General features: G+C 42.0%; 1 protein-coding gene across 1 annotated transcript in view; it reads right to left on the reverse strand.

Annotated features, from left to right (window-relative positions):
* Window positions 1-24,974, reverse strand: part of CALN1 (calneuron 1) — a 469,391-nt gene that overhangs the window by 43,227 nt on the left and 401,190 nt on the right. The window lies entirely within an intron of this gene.

Here is a 24,974-nt window from a genome sequence, read left to right on the forward strand (position 1 = left end):
TGGAACCCACTGTCCATCACAAGGAAACTGCTTGGGTAAAATATCCTTCGCATGAAATCTACAACGTAGTTTGAGATACACTTAATATACTGACACATTGTTGAGCAAAACAAAAAGCAAGAATGCTAAATAAGTGTGGTATTGTTTACAAAAAAAGAAAAAAACCACTCAACAAAATAGTATTTTTTTCTGGGCTTATGCAGAGAAAAGATTCTGGAAGGATCCATACTGAAGTAATAACAGTGATTAGTTGATAAGTTCTGCAGAGTCCCAGGGGTGGCAGGTAGTGGTAATGAGGTGTTTCCACATAAGAACAAGGTTAATTCTTCAAAGCACAGATTAGTGAACAAAAGTAAAGAACAGAAAGAATGAAATGTGTTCTGTCAATTTTGTTTACTGCTGTATCCCTGCACCTAGAATAGTGCTTGGCGTGTGGTGAATACTGAATACATATTTGATAAATGAATGAAAAAGCACAATACCATGATGTACATTAAATATACATGCAGTCAAGACAAAAGTGCAAACTTTGTGCCAACAGATGCACGTTAAAATCCTTTGGACGATGGCCCATAGGAATGGTGGTGGAACAGGAGTGGGGAGTAGGGAGAAAAGGGAATAAATTAGTATTTAATGAGAGGTGCTTTGCATGGATCTAAGATGATGGGGGGCCGTAAACAGAGGAGTATAATCAGTTCAACTCTCTACATCCGATGCAGAAAAATGAACAAATAAACATGTCTCTGAAGTGGCAGGAAAGTGAGAAGTCTTCAGAGGGCAAACATTAAGGAGGAATCCAGAGAATTAAGGAGAGCTCTGAGCTGGCTTTATTCCCAAGAGGATCTGCCCACACCTTGTGACTGTGGGCTGTGGTTTTGATGACACTGCACAACACCAGGTACAGGAGGCAAAGCTGAAGAGAGGGCCCACACAAGGTTCTGCACAGACAGAATGGTTTTGAGATTCATCCATGTTGCTGGAACATGATTAGTTGATTCCATTTTATCGCCAGACAGTATTTCATTGTATACATTTTGTTGATCCATTCTCTTGATGACTGACATTGGTTGTTTCCAGTTTGTGGCTATTATGATCAAGGCTGCCATGAACAATCTTGTACACATCACTTCATGGACATATGTCTCCACTTCTCACGGGAAAACAGCCTAGGAGAGGAATGCTTGGGTTGTAGGGCAGGTACATATTTACCAAATAAGAAACTGCCAGTTTCCAAAGTGACTGTAACATTTTACACATTCATACCAGTAATGCAGGAGAACCCCACTCACTTACTCCACATCCTCGCCAACATTGGGTATCACCAGTCTTTTACACTTCTGCTTTTTTCATGGGCAAGCAGTAACTCACGGCTGTTTTATTCTGTGGTGTCGCTGGGACAGCTCATATACATCTTCATATTCACTGTGCCGATCAGCCATTTGTACATTTTCTTTCATGACGCAGCCAAATGTTGCAAACATTCTTTACTGGATGCTTTGTCTTTTTATGATTGAGCTGTAAGACTTTCCTTTCTTTTTTTCTCTTTTTTTTTGTCTTTTTGTGACCAGTAAGGGGATCACAACCCTTGGCTTGGTGTCCCCCGCACCGCGGGCTCAGCCAGTGAGCGCACCGGCCATTCCTATATAGGATCCGAACCCGTGGCGGGAGCGCCGCTGCGCTCCCAAGCGCTGCACTCTCCCGAGTGCGCCACGGGGCCGGCCCAGACTTTTAAAATATATATTCTGCATATAAGTCTTTTCTCAGACAGATGTATTGAAAATATTTTCTCCTAATCTGTGGCTTACCTTTTCATATCCTTAGTGGTTCCTGTTAAAAGAGCTAAAGGTTAAAAAATTTTTTTAGTTGGATTATTTTCTAATCCAATTGGACAATCTCTGTTTTTTAAAAAAAATTACGTATTTATTTCTTATTTAATTGGTAAGTAAAAATTATGTACATTTATGGTGCCCAACATGATGTTTTGATATAGATATACATTTTTGTGCAATGGCTAAATCAAGCTATTTAACATCTCTGTTACCTCGCATACTTATTTATTTATTTGAGGTGAGAACACTTAAAATCTACTATTAGCAATTTTCAAATATACAATTTGTCATTATTAACAAGAGTCACCATGTGCAATAGATCTTTTGAAATTATTCCTCCTGTCTAGCAGAAATCTTGTGTCCTTTTGAAGTTTTAAATTTTGATGAAGTCCAATGAGTCAGGTTTTTATGGCTCGTGATTTTCACGTTTGTCCAGGAAACCTTTGCCTACCTCCAGGTTGTGAGGACATCCTCCTGTTTCCTTTTAGACCCTTTATAGTTCTTGCCTTTTGGGTCTATGAATAATCCTAAATTGATTTTTTATGTAGGGTTTGAGGTAGGGGCCAAACAGATGGCAGAATTTTAACTTAAATTTGGATCCCTGATATTTGCTTGCAAAAGGTCTCCACAAAACAGGCTGGAAGAAAACACCCCAGACTCATGACAGTGGTTTCCTCTGAAAAGGCATGGAGAGAGAGGAACTGAAAGGGCATAGAAAAGGGATATCAACTAAGTCAGAAATGTGTTATTTATTTTAAGAGTAAAGAAAAGGTCAGAAGCAATTATAGCAAGTTGGTGATGTTTTTTAGTTCTGTGTAGCGGCTAGGTCGGTGTTTGTTGAGAGCTAGGTCAGTGTTTGTTGAGAAGCCCTGTGCTTTTTCCTATTAAAAATTTTTTCTTCATAATTAAAGACAAGAAAAAGAGTTCACTATAATATAGCAACAAAAAAGTTACTTTAAACAATGAAGACTGGCAGCTTCGTGCTAGACACTGCCAGTGGAAATTGCCAAGCTCTCTCCAAAGATCATAGAAATGTTCAGACTTGGAGAAGCCGGGTGGCTGATTCATTTGCTGTGAATGTCTGTCACTCGGGGGTGATAGCTGTCACAAGCTTCAGGCTCTTTTTTCTAGAAAAACGAATGTGAAGCTAAACATAATTTGATTAAACAAAGAAAAGAAACTATGGCTTCTCCTAAACGTAAAAAAGCACAAAACCTCAGAATTCTTTGATACATCTCAAAATTATGCCGTAATTCAAAATGATGCTGAAGATGTCAGGACAAATGGTATGTATCTTAAAAAGCTGTGTGCTGTTCTGAGGTTCTGTATAAAGAACTGCTGATGGCTGAAAGGGATTTAGAACATTCTTCGTCGTAAATGTGAACACATAAACTTTGTGCTAATAAAGAAGAAACTCATGTATAATCATATGCATCAATGTATGCCATGGTCAGTTATAAATAAATGTGCTCTGGGGTAGTTCTCCAGGTGTGGTTTACAGCCAGCGGTGTCACCTGAGCACTGACTGCAAGAGCAGATCTGCAGGTCTTACACCAGACCCCTGAATCTCAGGAGGTGCAGCCCAGGAGTCCATGGTTTATGAAGCTACCCACATGACTCTATTGCTAATGTTGAGAATTACTGTTCTAGTGGAAATGTGATTTTTTTTTTTTTTTAGATGCACAGCACTGAAACTTCCTTTCCACACTTGGGGAATCCTCTATCTTATGAGCCTTGGGAAGTATCACCCACTACAACTTAGGAGCCCCAAAGGCCATAAATGTCACTAGCCTCTCATGCAAGCGGTAAGTGGGAATGTGACCCAGCCCTGGCCAATCAGTTGCACCACCCCAGACGTTCATCCTGGAGCTAGGGCTGCAAGAAGCTGTTCTGGAGGTTCCATGTGACTTTGGGCAGCACCCAAATGTTATGGCACTGTGTCGGCTCTCCAAGCCTAGGGTGGCAGCAAGGGTCCCCTGGAGCAGTTGTGAGGTGGGACTGGGACCGTGGCACTAGCTAGTAGCCTCGCTTATTTGCTGTGCCTTCCCTAAGCCCAGCCCGCCAGCCTTCTATCAATCTGACTACACATGGGTTTCATGTGGTTCTTCCCGAGGTGCTGTGTTTTCTGCTCCAAAGGCTCTTTTCCAATGTATATTATACTTTACAACTTAAAAAACCAACCAAACAAAAAAACACTTTATATACACACACACACGAGGGTAAGTCAAAAAGTTCATGGAAAAATAGAATTGAAAGATAATACAAATCTTTCCATGATACGTATATATATGCATGTGGAGGTAAAGAGTCTGGAAAAAATAGACCAGACTAAACACTGAAAAACAGACCAGACTAAATATTCTGCTTTATTTTCCAGTCTTCTGTATTTTTATATTTGTTTTCCCAAGAATATGCATTAAGGTTCAAATAAAAAATAATGACAATGTTATTACTTTAGATAGGATCATGGTATGTGCGAGTGAGTGTACTGTAAACTGTACAGCTGTCAAGGTTTAAGTATAGAACTCTGTGTTATTTAAATGGACTGGTCTTCTTTATAAAAAAAATCAGAATTTCAAATAAAGATTTGGGTCAAAGATATCCATGATAGTTCTTTGTAATTAGCATAAAGGAAATTAATTAAATAGTCTCACAAGTGGGCAATGGCTACATAAATTTTGGTCTCTGTACTGTGGAATCTTACATGGCTCTGAAATATTAGATTTTTGAAGAAATGTTCATTATGCATCTTTAGACCTCTGGCACCATCAACACAAATGCTGTATTTCTTAGAGGTAAAAATTCCATTTCACTGCTGTCGTGGGCATTTCAAAGGACTGATCCTCTGGAAAACCATCAGGGAGGTTTGCCCCCATCCATCCCTCCGCTCCGGTCTCCAGCCAGCTGCCGTCTCTGCCTCCCTCCCCTCCTGGCTCTGCCAGGGAGTGCTCACTTGCAGCAGCTCATGGCTGCAGGCAAGGGATCTGTAGTCCTTCATTAGTTTTAATGTAAATTGTTTAATTTACTCCTTCCATGGGAGAAGGGCCCAAGGACCAAGGTATCTTTAACCAAGACGTTTGATGAAACTATAACATAGTAATTAGAAAAGGAAAAAGGCATAATAAGTCATTACAGAGCTCCCCAGGGTCAGGGTTCTAAGGAGCACACAGTATCATAAAACATTGGAAATTCTGCATTTCTGTTATCAAGGGAGCAGGCCAAAGATGGGCAGGATCCTGGCACATAAGAATCAGGCCATGATACCCACATTACAAGAGACTGAAACAGAGGAAGCTTCCCCGAGCTCAGCATGGCAGATTCCTCTTCTGGGTGCTGACCTCCGACACCAGCTCGGCCTCGGTCTACCCATGTGAGTGTGCTCCCGTCACTTGGTGGCACTGTCTGTGAGCGTCGGCTCTGTGGTGGGCCCAGGCAGAGGCTCCTGTGAATTCTGATTCTCCTGCAGCCTCTGATTTCCAGATGCCATTGCGACCCTTGCAATGTCAATTGTAGACTATGGGTTGACTCCCACCTCCAGCTGTCCTCCAGTTCATCTGATCTCCTGGCTCCTCCTCTCATTCTGAACTTGAAACAGTCTATATCTGTAGAAGATATCCGACCAGAAACCAAAGGACAACTGCCCTTCCCGGCGACCTGTCCCGGCCACCTGAGGGCATCTGGATGAGTGTTGGACGGAAAGACCATCCTTGTTAGTCCTAATTGAGCTCCTTTAGACACCACACCAGTAGTTATGACACAACCCACAAAAATGGCATGACATTGTTAAATGGCAGTAGACCACCAGGTTGACATCACGACATCATGACATCATGTTGCAAGGCATGAAAGCCACCTACCGCTGCGAGCAGAGGCAGTTGAAAGTGACAGACAGGAAACAGGCAGCAAGGAGGACTCTTTGTAGCAAATTTCCAAGGAGCGGTCTGCTGAGCATGCCCAAGGCCTGGGTCGCCGTGGCACTCCTTTTACCTAAACTAGACAGAACATTTGCAGAGGGGACGTCTACAGGCACAGGATGATTCCACAGAGAATTCTGTGCGATCGGTAGACCAACAGTGAAAAGGAAAACGTCCGGATCAAAGTAGCTCTCATTATTAATTATTATTATTATTAGATTAATACGTGGCCCCATGTGGATCTTCAAAGAGAACCAGTTGGGTCAGATTCAGAGACAGACAAGGGAAGAGGAGCAGCCAACCAGGACAGACACTGCCTCCCTAGCTCTCCAGTTGACAAGGACAACAGTCCCTCCCCAGCTCCCCGGGAGTACTTCTGTTAAGACCTGGTGCCTGGAGATGTGTGGCTGACGCTGGCCCTGGAGCGCGGCTTTGCATATGTGTGTGTGTGGTGCTCACGCAAGTACGAGTTAGTCAATGACATTTATTGCACTTCTGCTGGTGTCTGCACAGGAGAGGGGCATTCCCTGCCTGCAAGAATGTGTGGCTCTACCTGTGACTTGGAATCAGCTCTCTTCATTTAATTTTCTCACCCTTATAAAGAAGTCTCTTTTTGAATCCCTTCAGGTATTATTTAACAGTGTCAGAGGAAAGTCAGATCTGGGCCTCACTCTCAGAAGGATTCTGTAGGTTATCAAATCTGTGTTTGAGGGTAATGTCCATAACTGTTGATTGGGTTTCCTGCGTCAGGGACTTCACTTTGTCCTGGTGTGGACCTTTTCAGGTCCCTAATGACACTGAGAGAAGTTTCCTTAGAGGCTTCCAGGGCTGCAGTTTACTTAGATGGAAATCCTTGATCATCTAAGAGGCAGAAGCAGGGAATGGGAGAGTTTCCCTTCAAGCCGCTGGCTTGTGAGATGTGCCTCGTTCCTCAAAGGGTGGCACTAACTTTCTCTAAGACCCAGCATCTGATCCTTCCCTGACCTTTTTGGGCTACACAGAATCCTGAGGCTAATTGTCAGGAGCATTTAGCTTCTCATAATCAGCAAAGGTACCTGCTGTAAGAAACTCAGGATCCAAGATTAATCCCCCTTGAACAATCTACAGTGGGGCTGAAACAAGATTAGGAAATGCTGGAGACTCTATTACATGCTGTTACGGCCTGAGCGTCCTGAGCTAGAACAGACAGGCAAATCTACTCCAGATTCTAGATCTGTTATTGCTAGAGAGATTCAAGCAATCTTGACAAGCGCACACCTCTGGATACATTAACCAGGATCCAAATTCCTGATTTTGCTCAGTGTTTCTTCAAAGGAAAGCACTATGGTTACTTAAGAATTCCATTGGTGCAGCCCAAGATGAGAACATACTAACGAGTAGAAATGTAGGGGGAATCAGAGTGCCCTCCAGTTTGATAAAATCAACAGAGAAGAGCAAACCTCATCTAACTCAGTGTTGGTAGAACTTGTTTCAATAGATGATCTATAAAGAAAACAAACAACAAGCTTGATGCTATAGAAAATATACTGCAAAACAGTGGGTCACTTCTGGTGAGACTCTAGGCAGAAGTCTGTCTATGCAGCTGACTGCAAGACTAATTTGTAATTTTAGAAATCATGGCATCTGCGGCAACCCGCTGGCCTGTCTAGATCTCTTCCCTCGTGTTCTCATCAGGTCTCGGGAGTTGACATTCCATCCCGATTGATGATTCTCTATCTACATTTCCAGGTTTCTCTCTCCCTTGAGCTCCATGCATGTGCATGTATCTGTGAATTATCCAGTAGGTGTCTAAATAGAACAGAATCTAAAAGTCAGCATGCCCCAAGATAAGCTCTTTATTTCCACCTCCAGCCTCTCCCTGATCTCAGAAAATGTTCCCATCCTCTTACTAATTACTGAAGCCAAAATCCTATTCCATTCTCTACATAGCACCCAGGTAGTTTGTTCTTTATAGATCCTCTGTCGAGGTTAGTTTTATTTAACGTTTGATCAGATCTCCCTGCCCCACCTCCATGATTACAATTCTTCAAATAGCTTCTCATGCAAGTAGAAAAAAGTAAGTATTTCTTCCCATAAGTGGTAGGGAAAATTCTCAGATAACCTCTGATGACCCACACCCTTCTATAATCCTTGAATGTGAGACAATAGTCCCCATGATTAGGTTACTCACTGGTTGACTTTGAGTTAATCAAATGGAGAGTGCACTGGGTGGGCCTGCCTTAATCAGAGGATGCTTCAAAGAAGGTGACGTCAATGAAATGTGCCCCTGCTGGCCCAGAAGAAAGCAAATGTCTGAGCCGTGACATGCCCATGCGGGCCATGTGGCAAGTAACAGCGGTCAGTCTCCAGGAGCTGAGTAGTCCCTGACCCCAGCTAGTGACCAACAGCAACATCAGTCCTGGAGCCACAAGGAACTGAATTCTCATGACAACCTGGAGTGAGCTTGGATTAGGACTCTGAGCTTCAAATGAGCACCACAGCGTAGCTGAGACTTGCCTGCAGCCCTGTGAAACCCTGAGCAGAGGACCACCCAAGCCCTGCTCAGACTGCTGACCAAGAGAACGGTGAGATAATATGGTTGTGTTGTCCTAAGCCACTACTTTTGTGGTGATGCAGCAGTAGAAAACAAATACACCACAACATCTCAGTTCTGAAAGCCCCGTCCTGTCTGTTCTTCCTGTTTCCTGGCTCCATCTGCTATTATTCCCCCCACCTCTGTCCTTGGAGGGGGTTAGTAATTGGGAGGGGCACAATTAGAGTAGAGTACTGGTAATATTCCATTGCTGATCTGGGTGCTGTTTGGTCAGGTGCATTCAGTTTATGAAAATTCATTGAGCTATATGTTAGGATCTGTGCACTTTTATTTATATATGTTAGATTCAATTAAGGGAGTTTCAAGATGGCGGCGGCTGCGGCGGCTGGCGCGGAGTAGCTGAGGTGGAAAAGGTGGCCACTGGGCCTCAGGCAGCCGGGAAACTTGTGGACCTTCCTCTGGCCATCTCTTAAGGGAGGACCGCTGCTGCTGGCCGGTAGTGGGGGCTCAACGCCACTTTGCCCCCGGCAGGAGAGACTGCCTCATTTACAGGCAACAGCTTTGAAGTGTGGAGCAGGAAAAGAACTGATTCTTAGCTGCAAAAGCGAGTCTTGAAACAGGGAACACGGCGCCAGGGCTGCTGTGGATGCAGCCAGGATCCCGGAGGCTGGGGCCGCACTGAAGGCGGCCAGCTGCCCTATTCAGGATTTCAGGTTTCAGGCCGGCATTAAAGAAGATTCCTGGGAGCGCCCGAGCGGCGCCGCGACTGAACAGCCCGAGGCGGCAGCGCCGAGAACACGGAAGGCAACAAACCAGAGACAGAGCGAGCGCCCGACCCGGCACAGCACTGTGAGTGATCCCTGGCACAGCTCTGTTCGGGGGGTGAATGCCCACGCGGCTTACGCCTGCACCACCAGGCCACTCACTGCCCCGGTGCTGCCTCCATTTTCCCAGGTGCGGGCAGCTCCGCCCTGCTCGGCCATCACTGAGCCCATTTGCTTGGCCTGGCGCGGGGCTTTCCGGACCCTGCGGGCCGACCTCCTCTCCCACTCCCTCCGCGGTTCTCTGGCAGGACTGGGGGTGTGGGGCGTCCCGACCAGTTTTGGGAGGGCTAGGAAGTACGGGCGGGCCGACTGTCACTCCACCACACCCTGGACTCCGGCCCGGTAAACTTCCTGTTACTGGGAGGCAGATACCATCTCTGCGACCACCAGTTTGGAAAAAAGCCTAACGAATTTCTGGTTGGGAATAGTGTGTGTTAGGAGAGTTCCCAGGTCCGCTTGAACCTGCCGGAGAGCAGGCTGCAGGCGGGCACTAGACTCGGTTTATACCGGGGGGATACAAAGGTGAACAAGACCCGAGAAAGATCTACACAGTGCTACAAAGGCACCCAGAGAGACCGGTCGTCTGTGCCTAGCAGAAACCTGGTAGACTTCCTGGGCGAGGCGGTGCTGAGCAGGGTCTTGAAGGCCCAGCTGATAGACGAGGGGTGCAGAAGACACGCCCCAGCCCAGCACAGTGTGCACAGAGGGGGGAGACGTGCGGCCAGGGAGGCGGAGTCTCGACAGAAACCACACACCCGGTGGGGTCGCCACTGCACGATCTAACAGCCTGGGCCAGAGCACACGGAACGGGGAGAAGTCCTGTACAGAAAGTGAAAGCTCAACAGAGATCACACACCCTGTGGTACGTGATCCACCAGCCCAGCAGAGTACAAGCTGACCAGAAAGGTGGATCCCCGGAGAAGCCCAAGACCCGAGGCAACCACACACACAAGACACTAGAGGCCAACTGAGCAGTCACGACGGGAGCCATACCAAATTGGCAACCACAGCAACATCCTAGTTAGCCATTAGTCTTAAACCGGTGGACTGTGAAACCCCCTGCAACAATGAATAAACACCAAAAAAAAGACACCAGAAATACAAAAAATCAAGAAAGTACACCACCAAAAGTTAATAAATCTCATACTCTAGATCCTATAGAACAAGAAGCCCTTGAAATAACTGACAAGGAATTTCGAGTGATAATTCTAAGGAAACTGAATGAAATACAAGAAAACTCAGCTAGACATCATGATGAAATGAGGAAAAGTATACAGGATATGAAAGAGGAAATATACAAGGAAATCAATGTCCTGAAAAAAAATGTAGCAGAACTTGCTGAACTGAAGAAGTTATTCAGCGAAATAAAAAACACAACGGAGAGTTTAACCAGCAGGCTTGTCGAAGTTGAAGAGAGAACCTCTGAACTTGAAGATGGGCTGTTTGAAATAACACAAGCAGACAAAAAGAAAGAAAAAAGAATCAAGGACATGGAAGAAAATCTGAGAGAGATATCAGACAACCTCAAGCGCTCAAATATCCGAGTCATGGGTATTCCAGAAGGGGAGGAAAATGGAGATTCCATTGAAAACATATTCAACAAAATAGTGGCAGAAAACTTCCCAGGTATAGGAAAAATCACAGATCTTCAGATCCAGGAAGCTCAACGATCTCCAAACGTATTCAACCCAAAAAGGCCTTCTCCAAGACATGTCATAGTCAAATTGGCAAAACTCAGAGACAAAGAGAGAATCTTAAAAGCTGCAAGAGAGAAGCGTCAAATCACCTATAAGGGAGCCCCAATCAGGTTAACATCAGACTTTTCATCACAAACCCTAAAAGCTAGAAAGGAATGGGATGATATTTTCAAAATACTAAAAGACAAAGATTGCCAGCCAAGAATACTCTACCCTGCAAGGCTATCCTTCCGGAATGAGGGGCAAATAGTATATTTCTCAGACAAACAAAAACTGCGGGAGTTCACTACCACAAGACCACCCTTACAAGAAATCCTCAAGGGAGTACTGGGTTTGGTTCCTGAAAAATAACTACCACTGCCATAAAAACCTAAGAAAAATCTAAACCCGCTAGTACAATAAAAATGGCATTCATGAAGAGAAAACAAGCTAACAAAAACACTATCTACAACCTAAGGAACCAACAAACAAAGAAACCAAACAGTAAATCAGAAAGCAAGGAACAAAAGACACCTAAGACAACCAAACAACCAATAAAATGCTAGGAATAAATCAACACCTTTCAATAACAACTCTTAATGTTAAAGGCTTAAATTCCCCAATTAAAAGACACAGACTGGCTGACTGGATCAAAAAGCAGGACCCAACTATATGCTGCCTACAAGAGACCCACCTCACCCATAAAGATTCACACAGACTAAGAGTGAAAGGATGGAAAAAGATTTACCATGCAAACAGAAAAGAAAAACGAGCTGGAGTAGCTATTCTTATATCTGACAAAATAGACTTTAAACTAAAAACCATAAAAAGAGACAATGAGGGACACTACTTAATGATAAAAGGACTGATCCATCAAGAAGACATAACAATCATAAATATGTACGCACCCAATGTTGGAGCAGCCAGATTTATAAAACAAACTCTATTAGACCTAAAGAAGGAAATAGACACTAATACCATAATAGCAGGGGACCTGAACACTCCACTGTCAATATTAGACAGATCATCTAGGCAAAGAATCAGTAGAGAAACACAAGATCTAAACAAGACTCTAGACCAATTGGAATTGGCAGATATCTACAGAACATTCCACCCAACAACCTCAGAATATTCATTCTTCTCATCAGCACATGGATCATTCTCCAGGATAGATCACATATTAGGTCACAAATCAAGTCTCAGTAAATTCAAAAAATTGGAATTATCCCATGTATCTTCTCAGACCACAATGGATTAAAACTAGAAATTAATAACAAACAAAACTCTGGAAACTATACAAACACATGGAAATTAAACAGCATTCTACTTAATGACATATGGGTCCAAGAAGAAATCAAGCAGGAAATCAAAAAGTTTATTGAAACTAATGAAAACAATGATACATCATACCAAAACCTGTGGGATACTGCAAAAGCAGTATTGAGGGGAAAATTTATTGCATTAAATGCTCACTTCAGAAGAATGGAAAGATGGCAAGTGAACAACCTAACACTTCACCTTAAAGAACTAGAAAAACAAGAACAATCCAATCCTAAAGTTAGCAGACGGAAAGAAATCATTAAGATCAGAGCAGAACTGAACGAAATTGAAAACCAAAAAACAATTCAAAAGATCAACGAATCAAAAAGTTGGTTTTTTGAAAAGATAAATAAAATTGACAAACCATTAGCATGGCTAACAAAAAAAAGAAGAGAGAAGACTCAAATAACAAAAATTAGAAATGAAAAAGGCGATATTACAACTGATTCATCTGAAATACAAGGAATCATTCGAGACTACTATAAACAACTGTACGCCAACAAATTTGAAAATCTGGAGGAAATGGATAAATTTCTGGACACACACAAGCTCCCAAAACTGAACCGTGAAGACGTAGAAAATCTGAACAGACCAATAACAATAAAGGAGATTGAAGCTGTTATCAGAAGGCTCCCAACAAAGAAAAGCCCAGGACCAGATGGATTCACAGCAGAATTTTACCAAACATTCAAAGAGGAATTGACACCGATTCTTTACAAACTATTCCAAAAGATTGAAACGGACGCAAATCTCCCAAACTCATTCTATGAAGCAATCATCATCCTGATACCAAAACCAGGTAAAGATATAACCAAAAAAGAAAACTACAGGCCGATATCCTTGATGAATATAGATGCAAAAATCCTCACTAAAATACTAGCAAACAGAATACAGCAACACATACGAAAAATTATTCATCACGATCAAGTGGGATTCATCCCAGGGATGCAAGGTTGGTTCAACATACGCAAATCAATAAATGTGATACACCATATTAATAAACTCAAACACAAGGACCATATGATCATCTCTATAGATGCTGAAAAAGCATTTGATAAAGTTCAGCACTCATTCATGACAAAGACCCTCTATAAGTTAGGTATAGAGGGAAAGTATCTCAACATAATTAAAGCCATATATGACAAACCCACTGCCAATATCATCCTGAATGGGGAAAAGCTGAAAGCTTTTCCTTTAAGAACAGGCACTAGACAAGGATGCCCACTCTCACCACTCCTATTCAACATAGTGTTGGAAGTACTAGCCAGAGCAATCAGAGAAGAGAAGGAAATAAAGGGCATCCAGATTGGAAAAGATGAAGTCAAACTGTCCCTGTTTGCAGATGACATGATCCTATATATCGAACAGCCTAAAACCTCTACAAAAAAACTGTTGGAATTGATAAATGATTTCAGCACAGTAGCAGGATACAAAATCAACACACAAAAATCAGTAGCATTTCTTTTCTCCAATAGTGAACATGCAGAAGGAGAAATCAAGAAAGCCTGCCCATTTACAATAGCCACCAAAAAAATAAAATACTTAGGAATTGAGTTAACCAAGGAGGTGAAAAATCTCTATAATGAGAACTACAAACCACTGCTGAGAGAAATTAGAGAGGATACAAGAAGATGGAAAGATATTCCATGCTCTTGGATTGGAAGAATCAACATAGTGAAAATGTCCATACTACCCAAAGTGATATACAAATTCAATGCAATCCCCATCAAAATTCCAAAGACATTTTTCTCAGAAATGGAAAAAACTATTCAGACATTTATATGGAACAATAAAAGACCACGCATAGCCAAAGCAATGCTGAGCAAAAAAAATAAAGCTGGAGGCATAACACTACCTGACTTTAAGCTATACTACAAAGCTATAATAACCAAAACAGTATGGTACTGGCATAAAAACAGACACACTGACCAATGGAATAGAATAGAGAATCCAGAAATCAACCCACACACTTACTGCCATCTGATCTTTGACAAAGGCACCAAACCTATTCACTGGGGAAGGGACTGCCTCTTCAGCAAGTGGTGCTGGGATAACTGGATATCGATATGCAGGAGAATGAAACTAGACCCATACCTCTCACCGTATACTAAAATCAACTCAAAATGGATTAAGGATTTAAATATACACCCTGAGACAATAAAACTTCTTAAAGAAAACATAGGGGAAACACTTCAGGAAATAGGACTGGGCACAGACTTCATGAATACGACCCCAAAAGCACGGGCAACCAAAGGAAAAATAAACAAATGGGATTATATCAAACTAAAAAGCTTCTGCACAGCAAAAGAAACAATTAAAAGAGTTAAAAGACAACCAACAGAGTGGGAGAAAATATTTGCAAAATATACATCTGACAAAGGATTAATATCCAGAATATATAAGGAACTCAAACAACTTTACAAGAAGAAAACAAGCAACCCAATTAAAAAATGGGCAAAAGAGCTAAGTAGGCATTTCTCTAAGGAAGATATACAAATGGCCAACAGACATATGAAAAAATGCTCAACATCACTCAGCATCCGGGAAATGCAAATCAAAACCACATTGAGATACCATCTAACCCCAGTTAGGATGGCTAAAATCCAAAAGACTCTGAACGATAAATGCTGGCGAGGCTGCGGAGAAAAAGGAACTCTCATACATTGTTGGTGGGACTGCAAAATGGTGCAGCCTCTATGGAAAATGGTATGGAGGTTCCTTAAACAATTGCAAATAGATCTACCATACGACCCAGCCATCCCACTGTTGGGAATATACCCAGAGGAATGGAAATCATCAAGTCGAAGGTATACCTGTTCCCCAATGTTCATCGCAGCACTCTTTACAATAGCCAAGAGTTGGAAACAGCCCAAATGCCCATCATCAGGTGAGTGGATACGGAAAATGTGGTACATCTACACAATGGAATACTACTCAGCTATAAAAACGAATGAAATACTGCCATTTGCAACAACATGGATGGACCTGGAGAGAATTATATTAAGTGAAACAAGTCAGGCACAGAAAGAGAAATACCACATGTTCTCACTTATTGGAGGGAGCTAAAAATTAATATATAAATTCACATACACACATACACACATACACACACAAACCGGGGGGCGGGGAGGAAGAAGATATAACAACCACAATTATTTGAAGTTGATACAACAAACAAACAGAAAGGACATTGTTGGGGGCGAGGGGGGGAGGGAGAAGGGAGGGAGGTTTTGATGATGGGGAGCATTAATCAGCTACAATGTATATCGACAAAATAAAATTTAAAAAAAAAAAAAAAAAAAAAAGAAACAATATTCATAATTATGTTTGACAATATTTGAATAATTCTAATTTTCAAGCAATTAGGTATTTCGGCACTTGAAAATGATTGTGGGGTGTATGTCAGGGGTTGGGAATAATGGTAAAGAAAAACATGGAAAAAAATGATTGTGGACAAATGAGCCCCAATCCATAACAGTTGACAATAATTTCTGTAGATGAAGTGTAACGTTGATATTTTATTTTTTAACCTATATTCCAGCCTCATTTCATAAAAACCTGTCATTAATTGCTGTTGTTAACTTCTTTATGGTTGTTGGTACTGAGTGACCATTTTCATAAATATACTTCATTAAATGGGAATTATAATTTATTAGATTTGTATTGATCTGCCCACTTCACCAAGAAACCAACATTTACAGTAAATTTGCTAAATGAGAAAAAAAAAAAAAAAAAAAAAAAAAGTTTACTTATAGTTAATTCTGTAGAATAATACTTAATGACATGACAAAATGCTCATAGTTTAATATTTATGTGAAAAAATCCAAATCAAAATTACCAGTTTTAGAAAGAATAGCAAATAAAACTTAAAAGCATGTTAATAGCACTTTTCTGAGGAACACAAAAATTGTTTAATACTAGGCAAATTTTATTTAATATATATTCCGTATGTTTTGTGCAATGCACATATTATATATGCGCTGTAGTGTAAATGTAATATATATAATATGTAATATATGCATAAATATTTCCCTATTTGCTATATATTTTTGTTTAGTAACATAAACATGCTATAGGTAAAAAATCATGTGGATAACTGGTAGCTGCTACAAAGAAATTTGATGAAATACAATATTCTTTTGAGTGTTAAACCTTTTAGCAAGCTATGGAATAAATAGAATTCGTAACATGATTGAGAATATCTAAATAAAACCAGCAGTCAATATCCTACTGGATGGTCAAGCCTTGAGATAGTCCAGTTAAAATCAGGGAGAATACAGGCTGCCTATCAACTTCAAAATAATTTAACCTTACTCGAGTTTCAAACCAATATAGTATAGATATAAAGTAGAGAAAAGGGTTTGTTATTTGAAGAAAAGAGAAAAACAACACGTTATTTGAAAATAATTTGTCTACCAGGAAATCTAAGGGCACTTACAGTAAAACTACTTGAGCTAATAGAGTATGATCTGAAGCAAAAATAAATATAGAATCAATAGCTATTTTACACATCAGGAGTCTGTTAGAAAATATAAGGAGAAAAGAGCCTCTTCACAGTAACATAAAAACTACAAAATGTATCAAAATATCCTTTAGTACATAAAAGGCACTACCACTCACTAGAATTGAACCACATGTAGATTTGAATCCATTTGATGGTGGTTGTGGGACAGATGGGGACTACTTTGCCTTGCATGCCTTTTAACCATTAAAGGTCCACAGTATTTGAGGGCAGCTGCATGGGCTGCGAGTGCAGACACAGCCACACCCAAGGCGGGCCTTCGGGTTTCCGGGTAGATGAACTCTTCTCTGATTCGGCTCGTTTCTTATGCTTTCAAAATATTTATGCTTACAGAGTCTATCTCCATCCTAAAATCAGAATAAATGGAAGGAGGGGAGGGAATGGCTTGCACTATCAATATTAAAAGAGGATATAGTGATAGTATTTCAATCAGTGTCTTTATGGCCTAAGAATAATTGTGCTCATTGAAATATAACCTGATTTTAGACAAGGAGAGGCCAGCTCAGCTGAGCAAACCAATGTCCTTACTTATTTCCTCTTAGCTCTGATGATCATTTAAAGACTAGCTAGGTGGGGTGGCTGTGTTCACTCTAACAGCCTCAATGAGTCAGCTCCCAAAGGGTTGCTTCCCTCTCTCCAAGAAGCAAGGCCCTGCCTGAAGGGCCTGAAGATTACCACTACTGGAGAACCACATAGCAGGGAATTCATCAGAATTTTTCAAGACCTGGGAAAAATACTCTTTTAAATATTGGTGTATGGCCAACTTCTGGCCTTCATTTCTAATATTGTTGTATTTGTCCTTTAGTATTTCTTCATGGAAAATGTAATGAGACAGGAGGTGCTCAGTTTCCATGGGCTCGGATTTCAGGACACACCTCTGGGTTTGAAGCCATTTTCCAAGGTTTCAGGCCCCTCCTCTTGGCCCTCCCCTAGAGGAAAGTTACTATTGCTAGTTAGACCTATTCTTAGCACCAGCAAGGGGACATTGAGAACTCAGGGGGCTGGCTTATGCAAATCCAGTGTCTGGGCATGCTCAGTAGAGAAGGATTATATAACCCTGGTAGCTGAATGACCTTCCACTAGAGGTGCTAGAGAGCACAGAATGTTCTTGAATGTCTCTGGTGCATGTGATAGGATTTGACCAATGAACATTCTCCAAAAACAGACCAACTAAGCATGTGCAAGACTGTTACATAACTGGGAACCACCCCCTTAATTGAATATGCATTAGATAGAGAAACTATAAAAGCTGAATTCCAGCAGAAGGTAGGGTTGTTCACTTTCCTGAGGCCGACCTGCACTTTGCCAGCTGAGGTGTGTATGATTTACTTTTGTGTCAAGCTTACTTTCAGCAAGTGACTGCTCACTCTCTTGAGCCAGCCTGCACTCTGTACTACACTTTAAGTGCATATTTCTTACTTTTGTATGAAACTTGGTGCAGGCCCTGCTGGGTCTCTGGAGCTAGGCTACATTCTCTCTGTGAAATCTGTATCTCTTATTCATTATATTAAACCTGCTCTTGAATTCCTTCCTGTGGCAGAGTCAAGAACCTGGTAAGAGGATGGGGTGGGTTGAGGCAGACTATTGGGCACCCCCCCCCCAGACCCTTCCTCTGACATCAAAAACAGGCACTCAATATTTTTTAAATGTGAATTTGAAATCAAAAGAGGGCAAATCGGACCACTTTGCCACCATCCTAACCTGGGAGTACCTTCATTCTTGTTACACATTGTATATATTTGAATATTCACATGAGGTAGGCCATTTTGCACTGCAGTCTTGAGAAAACTTATCTGAATGAGAAAATGAATCATGCAATACAGTTGAAAGTTGCCGAAGAAAGTGAATGAGTGAGGCTGAGGGCTGCTCCCAGGCAGCGACCTGGGGTGGGGGGGTGCCACCATCTCCAAGGGCTGGGCCTCGGGTGCCACCATCTCCAAGGGCTGGGCCTCGGCTGTGCAGAGCAGACTCCTGAGCTTCCCTCACCTGCCAAGCAGGACTCAAACCCAGGAGACACCCAGGGCAGCGGCTGCCTGAGGGAGAAGGGGGGACAAGGAACAGACACCGGCTCACGTGGATCTATATTTTATTTCTTAAAAAACAAACAGTGCTCTAAAGCACATAGCAAAACATTAACCTACGGAAATCTGGGTTATTATTTTTTGTAACTGTCTGTGTGTATGAAATGATTCACAGTAAACTAATATTAGTGGCTGTCTATCAATAGCAGGTTTATTTTTTCCCTCCTTCCTGATTGTCAATATTTTCCAAAATTTTTATATTGAGTCTATTACTTTTATAATTAGGATAAAACCAACTCCATTTTAAACGATCATATAACTAATCATCTGAGATAAATTGGAATGTTCTGAGAAGGAAAGTGGATCGAGGGTGATGCTGACAAAATGACAAAGCATAAAATGTGGCTACATCTCATTAACTTGTACTTTCCTTATTCTGAATTAATTAGTGGGCAGTCGGATTGGGCCGTGCACGACTGATGAAGGAGGACTTTACCTAATACTAGGTGGAATTCTATTTTTAATGCTTATGATATTCTGTAGTTGAGCTGCATGTTTCCTGCAGGCAGGGGCACATTTTCTACGTATTTGGTTTCTCCTTCCATTCCAGGGACCTCTGGGCTCTCGGCTGGCTGACCACACACCTACTGAAGGATGATGAAGCGAAAAAGTTAAGTGAGACTGCAGGGAGAGCCTCCATCAACTTAAGAGAACAAACTCTTTTAATAGCTGTTAGCTCATTAGGTGTTGAAATGTAAATATTGCAGCTAATTAAATACAGCTTTATTCATTTTAGCAAGACCCATCTGAACATCAATTACAGAATAAATATTTAATGAATAAAAGAGCTGAAAAAAATCTGTGTATTTGCTAACATGGACTGACCTCTTTTGCCAGTTAGTGTGAAATATCACAAAGCCTTGTATCTGCAGTGTCTGTGGCCTGCAGAACTTCCTCACATGCAAACTAGGCACATCCAGCTGTCCATCCACTCCACACCTGCTGTGCCACCGCTGAGCGTGACTGCAGGTTGCCTGGTGTCACTGAAAGCTCGCCACCCCACCCTCGAGGGGCCCTTGCTGCTGCCCAGCCCCCCAGCCCATGTTCCTGCCCAGCTCTCTCATGCTCCCCTCGCCCATGCCCACCCCTGCATCCTTCCTCTCCACGGATGACTCGAGCTTTCCAGGATATTGAAAAACACTAATGCAGGCAGAGGAAGGCCACCACCCCCACTCCCTGCCCCTGTGCCAGTGCCCCTGGCTAGGGCCACTGCTCCTGTGCACCCTAGCCCAGCCCTCTCATCCCTCCCCAAGTCTTCTCTCCCACATCATCAGTTTTCATCTCTCCTGGATCTTCCCGTCAGCTCCCAAGGAGCTGTCCTTTTTCTTACAGTACCAAAAACAAAAAAACCACAGCCTGTCCTGGCCCCATTCCCCTTCCAGCTACTGCCCTGCCTCCTGCCTCCCCGCACAGCAGAACTCCTCCAAAGAGCCGGCTGTGCTCACTGTCTGCAGGGTCTCTCCCCCCACTCCCTCGTGAGTCCATGATACTCTTGTCAAAGTCATGAACAATCTCCAGGTTGCTACATCCAGTGGTTCATTTCTCACTTGACTTATCCGTAGGGTGACAATCTATTATAACTTCTCGTAATGAGAATGATGAGAATAAAAAGGGACCTACTAGCCACCATCAGGGTAACAGGTGTACACCAGAACAGTGTCCTTCCTGCAAGTTGAGAAGGAGGCTGGATTACCCGACCCAACAGGAGTTTCCTTCTTTGCCCCTCCAGGACCCCATGCTCCTGGACCTCCTCCCCCTCTGCCTCCTTTGCTGATCAGTGCCTCTTTGTCCTTCAGGTCTTGTGGTGTTCAAGTGCCTAGTGGTGCTTGGGGACGTGTCTCTTCCCCACCTACCCTTACTTGCAGGGTGATCTCATCTAGTCCCATGGCCGAGGTTCAGGTGACTATCAGAGGTATATCTCTGGCCCGGGCCTTCTTTCCCGTAAGCTCTAGACTCATGTATGCCATTGTGTTCATGTAACCAGAGCAATGCCCTACGTGGGACTTCTGATTTTTCTCACCAGATCTGCTTGTTTCACAGTCTCGCCCATCGCAGTGAATGGCTCAAGCCTGAACCCTCAGCTCAGTTCATATTCATTTATTTTTTTTTAAATTTTATTTGTCGATATACAATGTAGTTGATTATTGTGGCCCATTACCAAAACCTCCCTCCCTCCTCCCTCTCCTCCCTCCCACCCAACAATGGCCTTTCTGTTTTCTTCTCGTATCAACTTCAAGGAACTGTAGTTGTTATGTCTTCTTCCCCCCTCCCCCGGTTTTTTTTTTTCTGTGTGTGTGTGTGTGTGTGTGTGTGTGTGTGTGTGTGTGTGAATTGATTTATTTATTTTTAGCTCCCACCAATAAGTGAGAACATGTGGTATTTCTCTTTCTGTGCCTGACTTGTTTCGCTTAATATAATTCTCTCAAGGTCCATCCATGTTGTTGCAAATGGCAGTATTTCATTCGTTTTTATAGCTGAGTAGTATTCCATTGTGTAGATATACCACATTTTCCATATCCACTCATCCGATGATGGACATTTGGGCTGGTTCCAACTCTTGGCTATTGTAGAGTGCTGCAATGAACATTGGAGAACAGGTATACCTTCGACTTGATGATTTCCATTCCTCTGGGTATATTCACAGCAGTGGGATAGTTGGGTCATATGGTAGATCTATCTGCAATTGTTTGAGGAACCTCCATACCATTTTCCATAGAGGCTGCACCATTTTGCAGTCCCACCAACAATGTATGAGAGTTCCTTTTTCTCCGCAACCTCGCCAGCATTTATCGTTCAGAGTCTTTTGGATTTTAGCCATCCTAACTGGGTGAGATGGTATCTCAGTGTAGTTTTGATTTGCATTTCCCGGATGCTGAGTGATGTTGAGCATTTTTTCAAATGTTTGTTGGCCATTTGGATATCTTCCTTAGAGAAATGCCTACTTAGCTCTTTTGCACATTTTTTAATTGGGTTGCTTGTTTGTTTCTTGTAAAGTTGTTTGAGTTCCTTGTATATTCTGGATTTTAATCCTTTGTCAGATGTATATTTTGCAAATATTTTCTCCCACTCTGTTGGTTGTCTTTTAACTCTGTTAATTGTTTCTTTTGCTGTGCAGAAGCTCTTTAGTTTGATATAATCCCATTTGTTTATTTTTCCTTTGGTTGCCCATGCTTTTGGGGTCGTATTCATGAAGTCTGTGTCCAGTCCTATTTCCTGAAGTGTCTCTCCTATGTTTTCTTTAAGAAGTTTTATTCTTTCAGGGTGTATATTTAATTCTTTAATCCATTTTGAGTTGACTTTAGTGTATGGTGAAAGGTATGGGTCTAGTTTCATTCTCCTGCATATTGATATCCAGTTCTCCCAGCACCATTTGCTAAAGAGGCAGTCTCTTCCCCAGTGTATAGGCTTGGTGCCTTTGTCAAAGATCAGATGGCTGTAGGTGTGTGGGTTGATTTCTGGATTCTCTATTCTATTCCATTGATCAGTGTGTCTGTTTTTATGCCAGTACCATACTGTTTTGGTTATTATAGCTTTGTAGTATAGTTTAAAGTCAGGTAGTGTTATGCTTCCAGCTTTATTTTTTTTGCTGAGCATTGCTTTGGCTATGCGTGGTCTTTTGTTATTCCATATAAATGTCTGGATAGTTTTTTCCATTTCTGAGAAAAATGTCATTGGAATTTTGATGGGGATTGCATTGAATTCGTATATCACTTTGGGTAGTATGGACATTTTCACTATGTTGATTCTTCCAATCCAAGAGCATGGGATATCTTTCCATCTTCTTGTATCCTCTCTAATTTCTCTCAGCAGTGGTTTGTAGTTCTCATTATAGAGATTTTTCACCTCCTTGGTTAACTCAATTCCTAAGTATTTTATTTTTTTGGTGGCTATTGTAAATGGGCAGGCTTTCTTGATTTCTCTTTCTGCATGTTCACTATTGGAGAATAGAAATGCTACTGATTTTTGTGTATTGATTTCCTCAGCTCAGTTCAGCTCGGCCCTGACTTTCCTCTCTCAAACCTTATATCCAGCAAATCCTCTGGTCTTTACTTTGAAAATATACCAGAATCTAACCATTCCTTCCCACCTCATTGCTACCACACTGGTCTAGATCATCCTCATCTTCAGCCCTTGCCCTCTTTCTGTCCATGTGCCACACAACAGCTAGTGTGATCCTATGCAAGTATACGTCCAACCATGTCAATCTCTGCTCAGGACCATCTGGTGGCTTTCCACCCCTCTCCAAACAAGAACCGAAGTCCTTACTGTAGCAGGCAAGCCCTTATATGGTATACTCCCCAGCTTAGGTTTCTGGCTTCACCTCCTCCACCTCATCCACTCCGTGTGGGACCCCCTGCTGTTCCTGGACCACCCCAGGCTCAGCTTCTCCTCAGGGCATTTGCACTTTCTGTTCCTTCTCCTAGATTGCTCTTCCCTCTGATTTCCATCATTTACTCTCCTTTCTCAAATTTTACCTTCTCAGAGACATTTCCAGAGATATTTCAATGACACCTGCCCTGCTCCAAGCATGGCCTGCCATCCTGCCCTGCTTTACTTTTTACTATAGCATATTTTATGTCCTACCATAGTCTAGAGCAGCACTGTTAGATAGAACTTCTGCAATCATGAAAATATCAATTCTGCACTAGCCACATGTGGCTGTTGTCCACTTGGAAGTGGCTCGTGCACCTGAAGAACCGAACGTTAATGTTATTAGTTTTAATTATAGTTTAAATAGCCCCATGTGGCTTGTGGCTACAGTACTGGACACAGTAAGTCTATAATTTATGTATCCCCCTACTAGTTTGTTCAGAGGTCAGTTGCCTGTAAATACAAACTTCATGAAAATAATATCTTTGATTGACTTATCCCCTTGACTAGACTGTAATCTCCATGAGGGCAGGTTTTTCTTTTCCTGTGCCTGACATATCACAGATGTTCAACAAACATTTGCTGAATAAACACTCTTCACCTAAAGTTTATCATTTTAAGAGCCAGGGTTTGTTTTTATTTTAAACATTTTAAGAAATTGTTCTAAGCTCTGTATAATCATCTTTATCTTAATTTAGTGCCAGAATATAGTCGCTACTTCCTCACAATTTCAGTGTCACTGTTCTGTATGTAAATTGCTGTGTTGTAATAAATGGTGTCCTCAGAGACTGTTAATGTAATCCCTTCTTTCGCTGCACCAGATTGCTGGGCTTTTATAGTCTATTGTGAACTATTTATCATTTAGTTTTTCTTGCTGCTGTCTCTGCTTCGTGCCTTATTTATTTTTCAACAGAAATGACTACTGAGGTTTGAGGGTACTTAAGGTTTGAGACAATTTTTGTTGTGGACACATTCACAGTCTGCTCAGAGAGGTTGGTTGCCTGTGCATGCAATCCTCATGAAAATAATAACTATAATTGCAAAGAGGGCAGTTATTGTTATTTCTTTTATAGATTGGAAGAAGAAGATAAAAAGTTTGAAACCTAAGGGCCCTGAGCTGGAATTAAAACCCAAATGTTTTCCTCTGAATCCAATGTTCACTCGTCTAACCCAGTTCCTCCCAAAAGTGTGGTCCAAAAACCATCTACTAAAAATCACCTGGGGTGCTTGTTTAAAATCAGCATCCCTGGGCCCCCCCTGGACCTACTAGGTCAGAATCTTGAGGGGACAGGGCCCATAAATCTGTAGTTTTAATGCATGGTAGACTTTGAGACCAACTATGGTAAGTTTACTTTCTGAAGAGAAGTTTAATACTACCTTGAGCTTTTATTCTATAGGGAAAAATGATACTGTTTTTTGTTTTTTTTTTTTTTTAGCTTCCAAATTCTAAACTTGTAACTTCCATTCTGTTGCAAACCAAATGGGCACTGAAGCACATTAGATGTATACGCTCAACTAATCTGACTGTACTATAGAGCATGGATGTGATTGATGAAAACGTGTTTTAGTAACAGAATATAGGTTGAGAAGTGCTTCTAGATTCCTTCTCTGCCTCTGGGGAACAGAGAGATCCATCCACTGAGTGTTAACACTTATGAGGGTATCACTGCTGTCAGGACTAGTGACAGATAATCTGAATGGCGATTCGTCCATGAAGTCAATGAGGGCATCTGCAGGAAATGCAAGAGCATGCTTGCAATGCTGTGCTCACGTTCCACAGCATGGGCTCCGCAGCCTAGAATGACTTTGTCATCTAAAGCCACAGCTGGTGTGCGGCGGGGGGGACTGCTCTGGGTGCTGGTGTCATGCACAGTCATCAGCCACAGCAGTAACCAGGCCTGCAG

This window comes from Cynocephalus volans, chromosome 3 (assembly GCF_027409185.1).
Source record: "Cynocephalus volans isolate mCynVol1 chromosome 3, mCynVol1.pri, whole genome shotgun sequence".
In the NCBI taxonomy this organism is placed as follows: Eukaryota; Metazoa; Chordata; class Mammalia; order Dermoptera; family Cynocephalidae; genus Cynocephalus; species Cynocephalus volans.